Genomic DNA, 17,971 nt, shown 5'->3' on the forward strand with positions numbered 1-17,971 from the left:
CTTTTGATAGCATTTGAATGAAATTTCTCCCGTATATAGACATCATTAATCTAGATTTTATTTATGGCATTAGCACTAATAATCCTTCTAAAGTATTGCATATTAAAGAAAAGTTGTCATAAATGTTCACTAACTCAGTATAGAAAAGATATGTATATAATTACTACTAAATGATTTTATTAATGTTTAAAGAAAAAGAAAACTTTTAAACTGGAAACTAATGATCTTCATCTAAGCATTCTGAATATTTCCCTTAATTGACCATATTCTAAGTTGTCATGGAATAACAGTTTAAAACATGACTGAATACACAAGAGAAAAATAAAAATAATCTATCAGCCAACATTGATTTGTGTTTGCATCAATAATTATCAAATTTGAAATCACCTTCTTTTAAAATGTCTGTTGGAATAAAAGATGTTACAATAAAATAAATAATTTGAAAATCCTATTAAATATCTAAACACAAAATATAGTTGGGTCTCTTTTCCCATCTCTCTCTTTCTTCTGAAGTAAATATGATGAATAAGGATTCAAAAACTTTTTTTTGTTTTTTTGTTTTTTGTTTCATGGACAGGCACCGGGAATTGAACCGGGTCTTTGGTACAGCAGGTGAGAACTCTGCCACTGAGCCACCATGGTTTACCCAATTTAAAAACTCTTCATTGCTTTTAGTACTTGTTTAAAGGATTTACTTTATTAGGGATATCTTGTGGCACCCATGATGGCTGATATTATTCCCCCAAACATAAACAACCAATACCGCTACCAGTCCAACCTCCAGAAGATTAAGGAATTTTTTTAATGGTTGATGAATTATTATTTTACAAGTCAGCACAAACTGCATTTTAGTCCCTATTCTATCAGTAATAAGCTATATGGTATGCATTAACCCTCATCTTCTCTGTGCCTTAATTTCCTCCTCTGTAAATGATACGGAAAGTTTTAAATAATGATAAATACATCTACCTTTAAAAGCCTACAGGTTTATGAACAGTTGTTTTCTAGCATCCAGTTACAGTTTTGATACTACCATTCAACTGTTTTTTCACCAGGCTTCTCAATACCTATTAATTGTATGTAGGCATTGCCTTTTGCGCTATTTTTAAATCACCAAATCATTGTTCAGCATTTCTTGAAATAAATCATTCACATTTGATAAAGTAAACCATACTAATTCATATATATATTTAGAGCAATGAATTTATATATATTTTAAATATCCAGATCCAAATCATTTCATCAATTTGGGAAATGCAACTTTTTCTTTTTCACAGTTCAGAGCAAATCATGTTTCATGAATACCGGGATTATTATTTCTTCAAGAGCAAAAAAAGTACAAAACACTGACATTTTTGGGCATTGAGAATAAAGCATTTAACCTGAAGAGAAAGGAAAAATAAAATAAAATCTTTTTACAGTAAAGAATTATAGGAAAAAATTTAGAGAATGTATCCATTTAATACACTTCAAATCACTTTTTAAGTAAGCAGGGTATAAACAAAACATGCATTTTAAAACTCCAATTTGACTGTACCTTACATTTTGTTTCGTCCCATATGTCTCTTTTGCAAAATCCCCTATTCTGAATAAAGCAATTGATGCATGGAAATTGGAAAGCATTCCTTGGATTATGCAGAGAACAGATGCCACTATTTTGAAAAGTAATCCTTCATTTCATTGTCATCTTTTACTTGAACACTTTTGATAAGATTTTATTGTTTAATGTGTATGCATACTTTATTTATTTTCAGTTTTCTACAATAGTTGGGGAAATTTCTAAACCACTAAATTATATTTAACTTAAATAATATTTTATAGAATTCATTATTTGTGCCAAAGGGTATATAATAGTGTATGTGAGCTGAAAACTGACAGTGTGATTTCTATGAAGCAGTTTTCTATGACACTTGAATAATTACTTCATTATGAAATCATCAAGAGTCACCACACACAGTCATCCAAAACATTTATTGAATACCTGTTGTTCAAAGAACCCACAGATGTTTCAGTCTACGACTGCGAGAATGGATACAACTTTCATCTAAACTTAAAAAAAATGACTATGTGATGTCATGTAATATTTTCAAATTCTAAAACACTTTCAATTATCTGAAATTGATTCTCTTTAGAAGTCAAGAGAATCAGCAAAATATTCCCTTGAATATCATTGCTTTCATTTTTCACAATTAGAAAAGTTCAGATTTATAGAATACATCAATGACATTTGAATGACAAATTTGAATTGTTATATAAATGAAGCAAGTTATTTACATAACTACAAAGGAAAAATAAAATGATTAGGGATGTCAGCTAATGTTTTACCCTGCAGCATTCTCCAATGTGACATGCTAGATAGATGAAGTATTGGATTTCACAAACTCTAAGCAAACAATGATAGCCATATTGTTTAATGTGAATGCACTTCTAAATGGAACAAATCAATGTCGTATAGAAGTCACCCAGAAAACCTAAATTTAGTCTAGGTTATTACAGAGAGATTAATCTGTAATTATTTGTCTATAAGTACATATTGATTGAGTTCTTTCACTCAGAATAGTTTTTGGAACGATAAAGAAACTGAATTAAAAGAACAGCAAAATCCACAATAATAAAGAAAATAAGCATGGTTCTATACTGAGAAGAATTTACAATCAGTCACAGTCTTAACTAAATTAACATGAAGCAAAAAATAATACAGAGGGAAATGTATGATATTAATAAATTATATGGAGGCAAAGAGAATTAATCTAGGTGACATCTTTCAGATAAATAATAAATAACTAGCTGAACAGATTAACAGATGGCTAGGGACAAGGTTAACTCTCTGGAATTCTACTAGTACTTCCCCATTAAGAAAGGCTATTTTTTGTTTTAGATACCCAAACAAGTTTTGCTGCTTTTTTTCTCCCCTGATACAGCTCTAGTTAGTTAGCACTTGATATCTAACTAGCATAATTTTGAAATTAATGATTTCTTAATTGCTCTTGATCTCTCTTCCCTAAGGTATATGTTTTTAGTTTGGGTGGATAAATTTTAAATGCTTTAAATAGTAACTGAAATAATCCTCACAATAATCCTTCTAGAAAACTTTCTTGGAGCAGTTTTGTATGCAGTACGCATAAAATCATTAGAGACATAACTCTACTGTCAGCAAAATGTTTTTCTAACACCACTGCATTTACATATTGATCTTATGCATTTATATCTTCAAGCTCTTTTCATGCTTCTGCTTCACAGTTAAATAAAATTGAGATGTTTCAGGGTATGAAAGGACCATTTAAAATATTATGTCCTAATTTGTATTTCTGCCTGTATTCAGGAGTATTAAAAATATTGACAAATATAGTGGATTATATATTTTCAAAGGTTCAACACTTGTATTTGTAATTGATTTAACATATATTTTCAAGTGTATTCTAAGATTTCCTAGAGTAAGAGCATATAATTTATTTCCTGAAAAGCTTAAAAATTATTTAGTACTTTTTATCATTAAGAAATGGTTTTGTGAGTTTTAAATTCACTAAAAAACAAACAAACAAACAAAAAGTTACGCTGTTTCCAATGGTAAACAGAACTATGGGTGGTGTGCTGGTTTGAATCTGTGATGTTCTTCAGAAAAGTCTATCTTCTTTTTTTTTGTTTTTTCTCTCTTGGGTTCACGGTCTGGGAATCAAACCCGGGTCTCCTGCATGAAAGGTGGGCATTCTAACCACTCAACTAACAAACCTAAGTTCCTTTAATTCAATCTGTGGGTGCATAACTATTTTCAGTAGGGACTTCTTGGTTAGGTTATTTCAATTGATATGTGACCCTCCCCATGCAAGGTAGATCTTATTCTTCTTGCTGGAGTTTGTTATAAGAGGATAATGGACATAGAGAAAAAGCCCAGAGAAGCTAAGAGATGAAATTAAGAAAAGCTCATAGAAGCCCCAGAGGAGTAAGGGAGGTTCCCCAGAAGCTCAGAGAGGAAACTGATGGAATCAAAAGCTGAAGACAATAAACTCAGGAGCAAAGAACAAGCAGACATCGGTCATGTGCCTTCCCATGTGCCAGAGGTATCCTGTATGCCAGCAGCTCGACTTCAGAGTCCAGCTTCAGCAAACCAAACCAGAATCCATACAAGCATTTTGTTTTAATAGAAAGAATGGTCATTATTGACTTTGTGATAATTCTGATGCAGTTCCTTCAAACTTATCTCTTCTGATTATGTTTTTGAAGTTAGGATTTTATGAAATAAATATATGCTAACAACATACTCTACTATTTCAAACTTTCCTATAATAATAAGTTAATAAAACAAGCATTATCTCCTTATACTAAATGCGGTACTAGGGGGTTATCTATCTGTGCACATAGCAAGTATGCTTTATTTCTGTGGCTGGACTTTTATTTATTTGTTTGTTTTTCTAAAATAGGTTTAGACTTAGTAAAAACTAAATATTTCCTCCAATGTTGCCAAATAACAGCAAACTATATCTTCAACTGACCTTCTAAGTGATTGCTCAACTGGAATATTCTGTAGTAATGGATTTCTGGAAGAGGGTAAGAGTTGATCTGTCTTCTTATGATTTTCAAGGGCAAAGATGTGTCTAGCAAATAAATTAATTGAAAACCTTGACATTATAGAAATGCCTTGTGTAGGTAAGAAAAAGGACTGGCAAAACAGGATAGATGTGGAGATGAAAATAGGGAAAAAAGGCAAATGGGAACAAAAGTCGAGAGAGAGAATCTAGAATATCAGTGTCCCAAATGTGAAAAAAATAACCCAAGTCTGAAATGATACTGATGCTTGAGAGGGTGGAACTAATACACAAATTTTGACCCATGCCATAACCTTGTTAGGATTGGTCAATATTTAACTTTAACAAATTTTTCTTTTTGAAATTCTTCTGAGGAATATTTGAATGTTTTGTGGCAAGTTAGAATTTTCCCAACTTCTACAGTAAATTACCAATACAACTTTGAGTAACCACATATCAGTGAAATTCTATTCAAATCAGCCTATAAGCCACGGGCACAAAGTTTATCCTAAATTTGACAACATGCTATGATGCTGCCTTAAGTAAATGACAAGCCTATGAAATAGCTTGAACCAAGAGAACTTAAATTGCAAAAAAACATTAGCATTTGAGGAGGAGAAAAGAGACAGTATGATGCATTTAAAGAAATGAAAATTGGATAGAGAAAATGTTTTTAAAAAGATTAAAATATGAAAATGAATTAAAAGATACCACAGTCCTTTGTGTAACCCATACTGCATATTACTTTAAACATTTCAAGTCCTGTTAATGTCTCATATTCTTTCCATAGAGTATTTAACTGTTAAGTAATGTGTTTGTGTAACAAAAGTTTTGATAAATTGCTGTGAGAAAGATACACTAAACAATTAAATGAAATGAATAAGCTATAGTTAATTATAGAAATTGCTTACCAAAGATCTGCTAGTTGTTTCTTAAGTCATTTAAAAACGTTTGGATATTCCATATAGTTCTTAAAAAGTGTTGCATGACTTAATAAAGCTATTCCTGAATGTATATATATATATACATTGCCTCATATATATATATATATATATATATATATATATATATATATATATATATATATATGAGGCAACAACAAGCTGATTGGCATTCAGGTATATGTATGAATCAGAAACAAATACTAATTCCTTAGTTGTTGCTTCAAAATTGGTGGTATTTTTTCCTGGATGCTTTTTTCTACTAAAATAGACATCATATTTGCATGGTAATTGTTTCAAGTGTGCTAACGCTGTTGGAACGCAATATACCAGAAATGGATTATCTTTTACAAAGGGAATTTCTCTGGCTACAAACTTACAATTTTAAGGCCATGAAAATGTCCCAGTTAAGGCCTCCAGAGAAAAACAGCTTGACTTTGAAGAAAGGCCGCTGGCATCTGGAGCACCTCTGTTGGCTGGGAAGGCATGTGGCTGGTATCTGCTGTCTCACCCCCAGTTCATTGCTTTCAGGTTCGGATTCCAGTGGTTTCCTCTCTAAGAATCTGTGGGTCCTCACTTAGCTTCTCTGAAGCAAACTCTGGATTTCATTTCTTAGATTAGCATCTCTAAGTGTCTGTGTCTTATTTTTATCTCTCTGCTCTCTGTCATCTCTGAGATTTCTCTGTGTTTTCTGACTTTTATTCTCTGCACAGAGAGCTCCAGTAAAAGGATTAAGACCTAATTTGAAAGGCCAGAGTCACATCTCCATGGAAGCAACCTAATCTAATGATCCCACCCAACAATAAGTCTGCCCCCACAAGACTGAATTAAAAGAACATGGCTTTTTCTGGGGTACATAACAGCTTCAAACCAGTACATTAATATATGAAAAGAAGTTAAGTCAAGCAGAATAATCTGTCATTCTTTGGGTTGCCCTGCCTATGAACTCCTTTAAAATTTTTGGGAAATTACCCAGGCAGAGCCTTACCTCTAACTATTGAAGCTGAGCGGATGTGTTAAGTCCTCACTTTCCCTGTGCCCTTGAAGCTACATAGTGGGTCAATAATTAAAGCTACACCAAGCAGATGTTCCCATACAGATTTTGGGTCAAAAGCTGTCAAGGAAAAGAAAAAGAGGGCACAGTTCTCTCAGGAGATAGTAGCTAAAACAGCAAGAGTAGTTTTCAGTGACTTTTGTCCTTCATCTTGTTCACTGTGACAGCGATGACCTCACTGTATCAGTCTCTTGCAAGATTTTTAGTTTTGTTCTGACTATATAGCACAAGAGCATGTTTCTTCAGCCTTTCTTGGTGATTTTATGTGCTGCCCAATGTCCTTTAATGAATTCTTTATCAGTTTAATTTAGCTGGAGTTTATTTTTCTAACCTGACATGAAAAGCTAAGACTGAGAGAAGATTGGTCTCAGAGGTGACTACTGGCCTTTGAGAACAACAGGAAGAACGTGAAGTTGGTTTCCTGGATTGATTGGGACAAAGGCTTTACCGAGATGTACAGTAGTTAGGGTGGTACATTGACCACAGAAATACTACCTTTGGATTGGAGTGATTATTCTAAGTCTGGATTTTGTGAATAGTTACCTGCTTAGAACTGAATGAAGGGCTTGGGAATTCAAAGACTGGGGTTTGAGTTGGTTACTGCTAACAGGCGTAGCTTGCATGAAGAGCTTTAATTCCTACAGTTTCTTCTCAAAACACAGAAAGAATGCTAGAGAAATTCATAGACTGCTAAAGGAATATTTTATCTCTTGCAGCTATAGGGGGCTTCTAAACAAACTTTAATCCTAAAATTGGATTTAAATTCCTGACAGAAAGTTGGAAAGAACCCTGATTAAGAAGTACCTGGGAACTGGAAGGTAGCTATGTGGGAGAATTGGGATTAACATAATAATCCTAAACACCAATTTTAGCTTTTCATGCCCAAATGGATAGCACTTCCTGTTCCATCTGAAGGACTTCATTGAGAAGCCATTGGTTTCATTGAGAAGCCCATTTTTATCATGCCCCAGCTTATTACATATCATGCCCTAGTGTAACTTATTGAGAAGAACCTAAAAGAAAGTTAATTTCCCAATAGACCATCAAGAATTTGCTATATTTTATTGGAGACAATAAGCATGAAATGAATTGGTGAAAAGTAATGATGACTACTCTATTGGCAGTTTCTACAGTCTGGGACACCATTCAGAGTGTGCAATCAGATGTGTGTTCTGATTTAAATGAGGATACGAATACCTGCACTGTGAGTGAGGCTTATTAAGCCTCAGAGGAAAGGTGGACTTGGGTATTGTAATTCACAATAGGGCCTATGGGGCTATTTTGAAAGGTCTGACATGTAGGAATTTCAGAGTTTAATAATCAATCATTATCTTAAGTACTGAAATACTTAAGTACCCTGAGATACCATTTGTTTTGTAAAATTGAAGAAGAAGAAAAATACTGAACCAGGTCTGGCAAGGGAAGCCTGACTTTAGACATCCTGAGAGAGAAAAAAACAAAACAAAACAAAAAAAACTACCCAGTTCCCAGTCTTGAATCATTTCAAAGTCTCAGGACTCCTGCACCACAGCCTTAGTGAGGCAGGCCTTTCCCTTGCACTGCGAATTTCTGAAGACCCTGAATGATATAGTAGTCCATGAATCAGAGTGTGCCTTATAGAAATAGGGTAGTAAATTGGTTTTCTTTCTGAATATACCTCGAATTTGGTTCAGTAGAACCTTAACCCATCCCATGGTTATTTTGTCTATTCTTGATTAAAGAGTTAGAAGCATACTGGCCCCCTGAACTTTTATTAAGTTCTACGGTAAAGAGGGTAAAGTAGAGCTTTTTCTTCCTACTAAAAGTACCAGTCCAAAGTAATATTGCTTGTTCTTCATGCTGAGGACAATTGCCGGAATCAAAGATCCATTCAACACTTCAAAGTTGTGAGGACAACATTTATATTTTACGTCCAATTAACACACCATATTGACTGTGGATTAATCATAAACTAACTCTAAATGAAACTGCTATTCCAGATGCAGTAGTTTTAATGATAACACAACTCCCAGCACTGAGTATACTGACTCTTTTCTAAATGTTTTCTTTATTATCGTAAACAGAGAATACCAGAAGCAGGTTTATGCCAGGCATGAGAGTTACCCATCCCCATTTTATTATAGGATTTAATCACTTATCTTCCTTTGTGGCTCAATTTACTTTACAGTGCCATTGATCATTTCACTATGACATGGGCCACAATTATATGAATTATATCATGTTAATGACATCACGTTGAAAAGACATGGAAAACAGGAGGATCAATTTTCTTAGCTGCTGGCTCACACCTTAGCTGTCTATGAAGATTCCAAATACATCTTATTAAAACTCAGGAGACTGATACCAGAGTCAAATTTCTGAGAATTCAGTGGTCTGGAGCTCATTTGGATATACCGTCTAAAATAAAGAACAAGTAAACGCTCCTGCAGTTCCCTTTAAGAGGAATGATATGCAACTCTTGCATCGAATGAATTCTACACACTGATAATGATGATTTCAACGTCACTTACTGGAGTGTCAGAGCACCCCTCGATATCTTCAATGAACTACTCCTGCTATGTCACTTAGACATTATTCCTGGCATAGTCTCTGAGCCAGATTCTCCAGGCCTCCCACTGATTCTAAGTGCTATCCAATGTCTTTAAATAAATTTCTTTTCTGCTCAAGTCAGATTCTATTCCTTGCAAGAACCCTCACTGGTATAGCTAATTGAGATCTGGTATAGCTAATCATAGCCTTCAGTTCAATAAGAGTTTAACCAATATTTATTGAGTGTCTGTGATGTGCCAATCACTGTGCTATTTAAGTGTTAACACTATAGTAATAATTATTATTCTAGTTATAATAATAGTACTTTCTTCATAAGTTTTCTGTGTAGATTAAATGAAATAATTACTATAAAAATAAAATGGCTTATATGTAATTAGTTATGAATAAATGTTAGCTTCTTTCATAATTTATTCAGTGTTCCTAAGCATGCTGTGATGAGTGCTTTACATGGATTATCTCATTTAATTTTTAAATAGTCTTATGAAATTGATACTGTTCTATTCTGCATTTTACTGGGGTGAAATCGTACCTTAGCAAGTTTAAGCAAATTCTTCAAAGTGGCACTGTTATTAGTTAGAATCCCAAAGAAAGCAAAACTAAAAAACATATGACAACTGCCTTAAGAAGTAAATACTTTTAAAAGCCAACAGGAAAATAAAATTATTATTTCCTATATTTAAAGAGTGCTTTTGTTTGGCACACTCTTCGCTAGCATTATAGCATCTAAGCTTATAATACTGGTGCAGTAGGAAGGCCTGGTTTGGTTGGGATGTGGTGTGAAACTAATTTGAAATGATGTATCATTGCGCAGAGACAACTATGAGAGAAACCTGAGGAAAATAGTAGAAATATAAAATGAGGGAAATGTAAAAGGAGAGTGAGAAATAGGACGGTGTTTTTAGTTGTATTTTACCTTCCCAAAGCCTAGGAAAGCACATTATTCATAGTAGGTATTAAATATGTATTTATTAGATGGCTTAATCAATTAGGAAGAACCAGAAAGAAAAGGCTAAATTTAAATCTAAACATATGCAGAGCTTAGAAATGTCATATATTGTTTTACGCAGGAAATTCAAAGTCCTGCCAAACTAGGTAATATTATGAAGACTGTGTTGGAGGAATACAACACAAAATCTATTTGGTTTTATTCAATATGGAATAAAAAATCCTCAACAGCTAAGTAATATGAAGAATCACATTTAATCACGGTACAAATTTTTAGAAAATCTTAGAATATGAACATGGTCATATAAAGCATGATGCCACAAATGACACAGTGAGAAAAGAAAGTTGAAATAAGACATACATTATGGTTCAATACCTCAATGAACACAATGAACAAAAGGAAATTCAGGTTGAAAGAAAAATTTCACAATGAAAACCTAGAAAAGTGCCTTAACTGATGGATGGGAAACTGAGAAATAGGTTTCAGCTAGTAAAATTTCGGTGTTTAGATGCCATATTAATCAAAATACCCTGCAATCACATGTAATAATTAGTATAAGCAAAATTAAAAGTATATATTCATGATTGCATAAAGAAAATTGCATTCAGTATCTTTTAAGTATCAAGCATTTTTCTAGGAATTAAACTCTCTCAATTCTATACAGTACCAATTGCTGGTATGTTCATTGTGTTGAAATGGCAATCATGATTTAGAAATTTAGAGTAAATTACTCTAGATTTGAAGCCTCTGAAAATTCTTCAAAGAAAACTGCAGAACACATGAGTAACATTTGCCTACCAGATTTAACTCATTTGAAGCCATGTACCTAGGAGCAGGCAGGGAGTCCAGAGGGAGCATGACAATAGTGGGCATTGAAAGACTTTACTGCACTCACAGTAAACAGGAAAACACATACTGGTATCACCCCACCCTTGTAGGTCAGTTATCGATTTTTGCAGCCAGCAGTTTTTATTCCTTTCAACCACAATAAAAATGAAAGCCAAAGAGGTTTAGTGATTTCCCTATAAAAACATGTCTAGAAAAAAAAAAGTAGAATTAGCACTTAAATTAAGAACTTTTACCCTTAGCTTATTTTTTTCTTATGTCACCTTAAGTGTGATATTCATTCATAAGAAACATAATAATTATTAAAATAATACTATTCAACTATTAGAAAAGATTTCCAAACAGGAAAATTTAAAAATCTCTATAAAAAATCATCAAAGTTTTGATTTTCATTGCACAGAATAGCAAATTTATCATTAAATTGAATTAAGAACAACGATAAAGGGTATTACCTGAAGTTACTGATTCCAAGTATAGTTATGACTCATTGTAAGACAGAGTAATTATCTGAGTCCCTTGTCACTTGACGGAACTCCAATAAATTGTTTCAGAACTTTTTTAACAAAAAATAGACACAACTTCCAAATAAGGAAACCATGGAAAAAAGAAAGCAATGTTGATTCTGTACAGAAATGACTGGAAAAGCATGTCTAGACAAGGCTCTCTCCATTAAACCATACCAAGTGTCTCCCCATGAAAGTAGATAGAATTGAAAGCCAGGTGGCTATTGGACTCTTTGACAATCAGTAGGCATCTGCTTTTTTTCCCTCACTTCTTATACATCTTAAATATAAGATAACAAACTACTCAAAGAAAACAATATAATAATTAATTCTACAGGACAGAATCAGTGTGTATGTTGAAAACTAAATTTCTAAACCGTTATGTATAAACTAATTCTTTACTCAAATGTTTATATATCGGCTTTTATGTACAAGTAAGAGATATCAGGTTGTCTATTTTTATTGAATCATGATTAGAAGTGATTTCTCATGTTGCTTAGTTGTTGAAGGTCTCTTCTGTATTGAATAAAACCAAGTACACATCATGTTGTAGTCCTCCAACACAGTTTTCATAACATTACTTAATTTTGTCAGGACTTTGCATTCCTTTGAATAAAAAAAACAGATGATAGTTATAATTTATCCTGTTTAATCTATTTATTCCATATAAAAATACTTTAGACTGTGACATTTATACTTTACACATTGTTGACAGTTGTGCTAAGTTGCTCGTCATGAACTGGGCACCATCGATATCAGTCCAAAACTGAGAATTCTTTCCACGATCCTATTTTTCATACAATTCTGTGTGAAGAGTTCACCGATGAGGGGAACTCAGGTGAGATATGGAAAGTAGAAGTGAAGTGGAAGCCATTATCCTCAGAAAGTCATAGCGACAGAGGTGACGTCAGGCATTACCGCATTATCGCCCGTCCCTTACCATAGTGACATAGTGTCTTCCACAGACACAGCATCTTCCATAGAAATGGCAGCTTGCCCAGGTCCAGCAAATTCCAAATACCTCGCCATGGGCCATGGATTCTATTTCACAGTGGTCATATGTCTGCAGCCTCTTGGACCTGCTTGCAGGTTCTGGCTTTCCATCTGTGTCAGTGCTTCAAGATTAAATGAATTATGAATGTTTCTGTCTATCCTTTTCATTCTTTCCTTTGGACAATGTCTTTTTCATATAATCTTCATTTCCCATTTTAAACCCTTTGGTCCTATGAAATTTTAGTGTCTTCATTTTCCTAAGTCCAGATGAAGACAGCAAGTCAGACAGCTGTGGTTAGTTTCCCACCACATCCATTCTCCTATTTTTATTACTACAGCAGTCAAACATACTTGGGAGAGCATTCTGGCTAATGGGAGCTAAGCAGAAATTGGTGGGGAACTTCTAGCAAAGTTTTACTTGGTTTTCATCTTTAAGCATTACTTCTTCCTTCTTAACCTTTCCTACATCCTCATGAGTGAAATGCAGAACCAAAGCTGGAGCAGCTATTTTGCAATAATGAGGGAAAAGCCAAGGGAAAGGGGTAGACTTTGGTCTTCATCTCCTTAAATCCTTGAGGTAGCTACAGCAGTAGATGGACTGCTCTTATATGCAGGCTGTTATAATTGAGGATGGGAAAGAAAGAGATAGGAATACAAGTCTTTAAAGCAATGGTTTTCAAACTTGTTATCTTGAGAGCCCTTTTTGGAGCCTTGAGGATACCAAAAAGCTTTCACTTATGTGGGATATTTTATAGATTTTTGACATATTTAATTAAATGTCTATTAATTCTTCAGAAATAACCATAATAAACTCTTTTCATGTATCATAGTTTTGAAAAACAACAATATTTTTCAAGACAAAAAATATTTATTTAGAAGACTAGAACCATTTAATATATTTTTTGCAAATCTCTTTAACTCTTGACTTAAGAGAAAATAACTGGATTCTCATATCTACTTCTGGATTCAATTTGTTTCAATTTAACAGGTTATAGAGTTTCAAGACATCTCCATGGTATACTTATAAGAGAATGAAAGTGAAAAAAATGCAAACGACAATATTATTATAATGAGAAGCTTGATCTCATGGATCCCATGAACATATTTTAGGGGTTATCTGGGCTCCCTGGTTGTGCTTTAAGATACCTGCTCTAAAGTGTATGAGGATTATATCTTGGATCTGTAAGGCAGGCACTTAGCAATCACACGTTATTATCCTCATCAGTCCTATGACATAAATGAGATCATCTCAGTTCTATTACCTTCCTTTTATAGTTGAGGTAACTTAGGTTCAGAGTGGTGACATGTTTCCTCCACCATCAGAATTGATTCTTGCTATCCACGATCTTTAACAATCTATATAATTTTCACTCTTCTATTGTACATATCTGGTGTGGAAAATAATAATGGAGGGACATATAGAAAGGATTTAAAAACCTAATAATTTCATTATTTTAAATATGCATATGTGTATATACATGAATATGTATAAACATACATGCATATATACATATATATGGAGAGACTATACGTTTTTATATATGAAAGATATATAAATTATGAAAGATATAAGTAGTCTTTATACATACAAATCTCAAAATTCATGTTAGGTAGCAAATATGTTTAATAAGTTGCTAATATATAAAATAGATATTTTAGTTTCCTCATTGCTAAAGCAAATACAATGCAATGGGTTGACTTAAACAATGGGAATTCATTGTCTCACTGTTCAAGGCAAGGGGAAGTCCAAATCAAGGGATCATCAAGGTGATGCTTTCTGCCTGAAGTCTGGCACCCTGGGTCTGCTATTGGTGATCCTTGGTCCTTGATCCTTGGCCACTTCTCTGTGACATCACAATGTATTTACACCTCACCTGGCCTCTCCCTTTTCCTTTGGGTTCCATTGACCTTCAGCTTCTTGCTTTCTACAGCTTTCATTCTCCATGTCTGAATCCCATTCTGCTTATGAAGGACTCCAGTGTCAAGATTAAGACCCATCTTGACTGAGTTATGCCACACCTTGATTAAAGTAACCTTATCTAAAGGTCCTACTTACAATGGGTTCACAACCAAAGGAATGGAGTAAGTTTAAGAATGTATTTTTCTCGGGCACATTGATCCCAACTACCAAATAGATATATAGCTTTAATATATAATAACAAACTTTATTATGATATAACAAACATGACCAGAATCATGTCATGAAACAATATTATCTTTTATGTGCTTATCAACCAAAGATGGTATGCTGTTTATTTGAAGGAAAAATAAATTTGTGATATTCATTCTCCAAGGATTTAACATGCAATGCTTCATTTTTCAAATCATCTAAACATAATTATCAAAGATAAGATCATATGCTAGTTCATATTTAACATCCTCTGCATCCTTTCAACAGTGTTGCTCTTTTTGTCAGACACTTCATCTGTATTTTAACGAGTCAGAGAGAACAGAGACTTACAGTTATCGTTTGACTTTTTCCTGGAAAATACTGCCAGATTTTAAAGTTTGAGCATTATCCATTGCAGTGGTGAGAGCTGCTAAGACCATAGCTCTGAAAATCGCCATTACTATTCTTAGTGGGAGACCCAGAGAGCCAGTCATAAAAGATATAAATGATACCATATGGCCTGAAATCCTGAGAGTTTGTAGAGTCCTGGCATTGTGTATAAGAAAAGTGGTCAAATAATAAAATCATAGCAATATTACTTCTTTCCCACAACAATATTTTCAATAGTAATCCAAACAATAAATGTAATAGCAGGTCGAATACCACTGACAATTTTAAATTGAAATAGCAAATTGCAAAGCTAGTGAAATTGTTATCAGAGGGATTGATCTACAATGGGATCAATATTTTAATCTCCCAAATAAATGTTCAATAAAACGATACTTTGCTATTGTGCAAGTATTATGATAGTGATTCACCAAAGAAAAAGTGTCTAAAAATATCTAGCCATCTTTCAAATGCTGGAGCAAATCATTAAGAACTAAAATGAAATTTCATTTATTTTTATGTTCCAATGAATTTTAGTTGTTCATAATACATTACTTAACTTATCCTAAAAAAATTAGACTCTCAGTTCCAAGTACTCTTTATATGAATCAAATCCCATGAAAATACTAAACCTTAGCCAGAAGTATTTTTCTGTACAAATATGTATTGTCAATTTAATTTTTTAAGAGTGTTTATAAATGATTCTTTATATATTACAACTAAATGACAGTACTGTATATTAGAGAAACATATTAAAAAGTTCACCATACAATTTTTAGTTTTTACATGAAAGAAAAATAAAGCTATAGGAATATATGTACCTCTGTGTGGTATATCTGTATACACATATACATTTTATATACAGCATATATATTCTTATGTATCTTGTATTTGTCTTATATATATAATCAGACATATTTTGCAAGTTTTGCTGTTATAACTAACCATCCCCAATGCCCAAAGCTTTTAAAATAATGGAATTTTATATCTTGATCACATTACATGCCCAGTGGGTTACTGATGGGCTCTGTAGGGTCCCACCCTAAAGAAGGTTCTACATCTTTTAACAATGCACCCTAAAATATAAGGTCTCCCTGGTCTTCACAAAAATGAAAGAAAAAATGACAAGAAATTTTCTGCTGTTTCAGTTCATAAATGATGCCCTTTATTTGCACTTATGCTTTATTTGTTACATCTTGTCAAATTGCACCAACTAACTGCAAGGGGGTTGGAATATATGAGTGAGCAAATGAAATATTTGTTGAGCATTACTCTCTCTGTAACTGTCTACCCTTTCTGCCTTGCTCTGACATATAGAAAATACTCTCTTCTCCATCAGGGCAATTATGCAAACATATCATCACTGTATCAAGTTCAAAAGACCAGACCTCTAGGAGACTTGAGATAGTTGGTAAAAATCTAGTTCAGGTATGCCTCCCTCTGTTCTGCAAGTCAATAAATTTAAATGATGAGTTATTTGACTCTCACACGCAATAAAAACAGACTAACCACAGTAAACATTACCACTTTTACAATTTGTTAAATGTAAGATGGGTGACATAAGGAAGGCACTGTTTGTAGTGATCCCACATGGCAGACCCTGTTAGGGTATGTGGTAGTTTGAAGCTGTATGTTCTTAATCCATTCTTGTGGGTGTGAACCCATTGTAAGTAGGACACTTTAATTAGGCTACTCCAGCTAAGGTATGGCCCACCTCATTCAGAATGGGTCTTTTGTTAGTCAGCATTCTCTAGAGAAACAGAACAAACAGGAGAAATCTGTAAATATGAGATTTATAAAGGTGTCTCATGAAACTGTGGGAATGGAAGAGTCCAAAATCCATATAGTAGGCTGTGATGTGGCAGTAACAATGAAGGGTCTGGATGAACTTCACAGGAGAGGCTTGCTGGCTGAAGAAGCAGTGAAAGAGTCTCTCTTCCTTAAAAGCCTTCAACAGATTGGATTATCTGTTCTGGGAGACATGCCTTAGTTGAGCACATATGTAATCAGCCACAGATGCAATCATCTGACTGATGATTTAATATATTAGCTTTCTAGTTCAACAAGCAGTCACCAAATATCCTACAGCAATGGTCAGACCAGTGCTTGCTTCACCACATAACTGGGCATAATCACTTTGCCAAATTGGCACCAGGACCTAACCATCACAGGTTTAAATCCTATCACTGAAAACTTTTATACAAGAATGAATACAGAAAGACAGAAAGAAAGCCAGGGAAGCAAGAAGCTGAAATCAATGAAACCAGGAAGTGATGGGAAAGAACAGCAGATGCTGCCACATGCTTTGCCATGTGGCAGGGGAACCAAGAATTGCCAGCAGCCAGTCTTCAGGAAGAAAGCATCACCCTGATGATGTCTTGATTTGAACATTGTTGCAGCCTCAAAATTTCCATTATTTAAGCCAACCAATTTTATGGTACTTCTGGAACAGCTTAGGAAAATAAGACAGTTTTCTTACTGTGGTGGTGGAGAATGTTGCTTGATTAGGTCGTGGTTTTGCTTTCTGGAAAGTTTTTCCTTTTCAAATAACCTCTGTGCCAGTAACCTCACCTATAGTTCTCTTCTATAAATAGTTCACAGATCTGCTACATTTCTTTACTTTTTTTTTTTTGCCTTTATCTCTCTCAGGTTCAAAGAAGACTGGCTATCTTGAGAATGTGAAGATTTTAAAGAAAGTACACGCCCTTATTCTGATCTTTTACTGAAGATGAATTCCTAAGGCCTTCTCGTTCTTCATTTTAATATTTGGGGTCAAGAAGCAGTTGGGTCTTCTAACTCTGAAGGCCTCAGATTTCTGTGCTCTATCCTTTTCATGCCTCCAAAAGAGCTCATTCTTTAAAACACGGCCAACACAGCTAATAGCCATCAACACATACCTCAGAGGTTTTGTTTTTTAACCTCTATCCCTACAGCTAAAAGTTTATGAGGCAACGGAAGATGATAGCATTACTAAAAAGAAAAATTAACGTTTTTCCTTTCTATCCATGTACTGATCACTAGATCAATGTCGTTATTTTTTTCTCTTATGTCCCCACTCCAGTTCTAATACCTTTATCTATGGTAATCAGGGAAGACAAGGTTATGCAGTAATGACAAA

The 17,971-nt window shown here is 33.9% G+C and overlaps 1 protein-coding gene and 1 long non-coding RNA gene across 3 annotated transcripts in view; both read right to left on the reverse strand.

The window, feature by feature from the left end:
* BRINP3 (BMP/retinoic acid inducible neural specific 3) overlaps positions 1-17,971 on the reverse strand; it is a 553,553-nt gene that overhangs the window by 90,559 nt on the left and 445,023 nt on the right. The window lies entirely within an intron of this gene.
* On the reverse strand, positions 11,808-14,195 carry LOC143680771 (uncharacterized). Of its 2 annotated transcripts, XR_013174171.1 has the most exons (4): positions 14,083-14,195; positions 13,619-13,744; positions 12,304-12,613; positions 11,808-11,969 (listed from the first exon to the last, which is right to left on the reverse strand). It is a non-coding gene; the product is annotated as an uncharacterized LOC143680771 (long non-coding RNA). The 2 variants fall into 2 exon arrangements; XR_013174170.1 differs by lacking the exon at positions 12,304-12,613.

The sequence above is a fragment of the Tamandua tetradactyla genome, chromosome 4 (assembly GCF_023851605.1).
Source record: "Tamandua tetradactyla isolate mTamTet1 chromosome 4, mTamTet1.pri, whole genome shotgun sequence".
Lineage (NCBI taxonomy): Eukaryota > Metazoa > Chordata > Mammalia > Pilosa > Myrmecophagidae > Tamandua > Tamandua tetradactyla.